This window comes from Coenobita brevimanus, chromosome 33 (genome assembly GCF_032717465.1).
Source record: "Coenobita brevimanus isolate Jiangsu-jjx chromosome 33, ASM3271746v2, whole genome shotgun sequence".
Taxonomy (NCBI): Eukaryota; Metazoa; Arthropoda; class Malacostraca; order Decapoda; family Coenobitidae; genus Coenobita; species Coenobita brevimanus.
The window spans coordinates 18143799-18147161 of NC_136986.1; the positions used below are offsets into that span (position 1 = coordinate 18143799).

The following is a 3363-nucleotide window of genomic DNA, read 5'->3' on the forward strand; positions in this document are numbered from 1 at the left end:
AGGCAGGAGCGCATGGGTGTATGTGTCAGGCCGCCAAAGGGCAGATAGAGGAAGGGTTGTCCTACAACCACACCAATTTTTGGGTGGCTAGCTTGAAAATTATGGTCACAATGAATTTTTGAAATCGAGACCATTTTAAAATGGCACTGGCACTGAGCGCACAGTTACGTCAGACTATTTTAAAACGGCACTGGTACGGGGCAGGTTAAGACATTCTAATTGAAAAAGAACATGTCTAGGCCCTTCAATCCACGAGTGCTTGACTTTTGCCATAAACCAGCATGGGTAGTAGACACCTATGATAAATTCAGAGATCTTCTCAAGATTTTCCAAGTCCTCGCCTTCTAATCCATGGCTTGAGATATACAGCTTTAGGATTCTGTTTGCTGTGGTTAACCATCTGCTATGATTTACAGGTCCTATTTCCAGCAAGGCTAACTTTTGAGGCAAGACTCATTCCCGAATAGCAGTAGCAATTCTATAGCCGTAATGTTGATGATCAGTAAATAAGTCTTGGATTACTTCCTCAGATAATCTAATTAGTGGAGGGCCTACACAAATGGGTGTGAAATTTTGGTTGATATCTAAGTCTGTAGCTAAAGGCAGCAACCTGCCTATTTGCCCAGAGAAGGTATTATTTGAGAGGATAGGACCATCAAGCTTGATGATAAGATGGCATAGGGGAAGTTCATTGGTATGCAAGTTGCATACCAACAACACCAGCTTTCTCCCTAGGTGCAGCTCAAGCTCACGCATAACTCCCGCTTTGACACCTGTGTTTACATTAGTCGAGTCACCTCCTACTGCCAACAGGGTCTTATCGAAATCTCTCTCTATTAACCAGTCATATATAGTTTCCACTATTTGCTCTGCATGAGTTTTTTCCTTGGTTGCTTTAGCTCGTGTAAAGTGAAACAGATAGTCACTTGCAGGCTCACTCACAACACTGTAGTGTTCTTCTTTTATCTTTGCAGGGTATACTTAATCACTGCCTTCAGCTTCCATCATAACATTTGTAATGTCTATGCGCCCATCAAAAAGTATACAAGAAACTCCTTTTTCCTTGCATTCTAATTCTAATTCCTTGTCAAGCTCATTCATCAATTTCTCTTGTGCCCTCTGCACCTAGCTCTTGTCATTCACCTTTGATGGGTCTTCTTTGGTAATAATTCCTGCATCGATTAGTGCTGCAGTAGCTAATGCTGCATACCTCACACTCGCAATGGCAATGTTCCGAATACTCTCATAATTTTTCTTTCCCGTTGATCTAGATCAGTGGTTCCCAAACTTTTTCTGGTCGTTACCCACTTTTCATACATGATCCTTGTCCATGACCCCCCTTCCCCAACCATAACCCATGACTACAGTGACTGTCTACACTACAGTCCTACACTCATCATGTCCATATAAAAATCACTCTAGCAAATCCTGTAATTTTAATGATTCCATTTGTTATTTTCTCTTTTGTTAAGTATTAATAAAGAAATGTGTATTTTGTCTTAGCTGAATCTTATATAATTATTGAAATGGTACTAAAGGAATAATAAAATGCACATTAAAAAATTTCATACTTAGAGTAATTAAAAACTGCATTATTGCGAAAAGCTGATTCAGCAATAAAAAAAAATTCACTGGATTGAAAAAGTGTATTAATCCCACGCAGTTTGATCTGATCTTTGAATCTTACAAATCTGATAACTTTATAATTCTGAAATGATATGCTATCATAGTGAGTCATAATTATCTGCCACAACCATGGCCTTCAATTGCGACACACCCACCTCCTCCCAGACCATTTGCTTCTGAACATTCATGCCAGGTTCATTGTTCCTTCATTTGAATCCCCATTCCACTCAGTGTGAAGGGTGTTGTTGCAGATTATCAACAAACTTCTTGATTCTTGGTTTTGTTTCACTTAAAGCACACCGAAGGTCATGCTTCACTTCAAGTCTGTTGCGATGTTTCGTTTTAATGTGGAGTAGTTGAGAGATGCAGCCTCACATGAATAAGTTGATGAAAATGGTAGGAGGTGGCGAAAAGCCAAGTCACATAAGTTTGGGTATGAAGCTGCCATTGATGACCAAAATACTGTGAGAGATACAGTTTCAAACTTCATCCTAGCTCCTGAATCCTCCTGAAGTGTCAACAGCTTAGTTTGGGCATTATCACTGTCATCAGGTATGCATGTCACTGGAGCAGTGAAGGGGAACCTTACTAGCCGAGAAGTTAGGCTTTGGATATCTGGGAAGTATCTTTTAAATTCCCCTTCCAAGGCCTGAAGATGTTGGGTAATCAAGTTCTGCGTAGCAGCATCAGACTCCTCTGCAATTTCTGACACTGTCTCCAACATTGCCAAGTTTCCCACTCCAACTTTGCGTCTCCAATTCTCCATCTTACGAATGAAAGCTTTCATTTTGTCAATAAAATCGATTATCAAGCTTCCTTTCCAGGTTCAGTGTGTTCAACTGTTTAAATATGTCAACAAGGTAGGCTAGCCGTATTTCGAAGCTATTTGCAGACCATGCTGACAGCAAATCTTGCTTGTTCTGTATCCTGAAAAAGAGGCTGATCTCTTCTCTGAGCTCAAATACAGGCTGAACAACATTTCTTTTTAATAGCCAGCGAACTGCTGTATGAAATAGGAGGGTTTCATGAGCTGCATCCATATCTTGGCAGAGTTTCTTGAAAAGGCGTGTGTTAAGATCACTACCTTTTACAAAGTTAACAGTCTTTATAATGGTATTCCGAGTGTCCTGTAATTCTGAGGGCAGCGTTTTTGAAGCAAGAGCTTGCCTGTGGATCACGCAGTGAAGAGGTATAGCATAGTTTAGGAAGCCTTAGAATTAGATTGAGTTAAATTATCTACTCCCCTAATACATCTCTATGCCTTATTTTATGTCAACAACACAGAATCAGATAAAAAAAGGTAATTACACAGGCATAAAAGAAAAAAAGGACGTATTACTTATGTGTCTGGCACAAGGCATTGCACAAACCTGTACTGAACCTGTGTAAGTTCTCTCCATTGACTACCTACTCGCTAAACTCCTTCGGTTCAGGTTATGGTCCCCTACATTCTGATATATGGCCCCCAATTTGGGAACCACTGGTCTAGATGAAGGCCCAGGCTTAAGTTCAGTATCAGATTCACCATAAATCTCATCTTCTGGAACATTGGGAACATAGTCTTCCACTTCCTCATCTAAAAATTCTTCAACATCTTTCTTGGCTGCCTTCTGTGTTGCTACTGCATCTCGTTCTCTGCTCGTGCTCTTTCTCCTTTTCTCTGACCTCTTATCCCGCTCCCGTCTTTCCAACCTCTTCTCTTGTCTCCTGTGTTCTGGCAGATCAGGGCTTCCCATT

General features: G+C 40.6%; 1 pseudogene; it reads right to left on the reverse strand.

Annotated features, from left to right (window-relative positions):
* Positions 1–1853: 1853 nt before the first annotated feature.
* On the reverse strand, positions 1854–2666 carry LOC145395727 (zinc finger BED domain-containing protein 5-like; annotated as a pseudogene).
* Between the last annotated feature and the right edge of the window lie 697 nt (positions 2667–3363).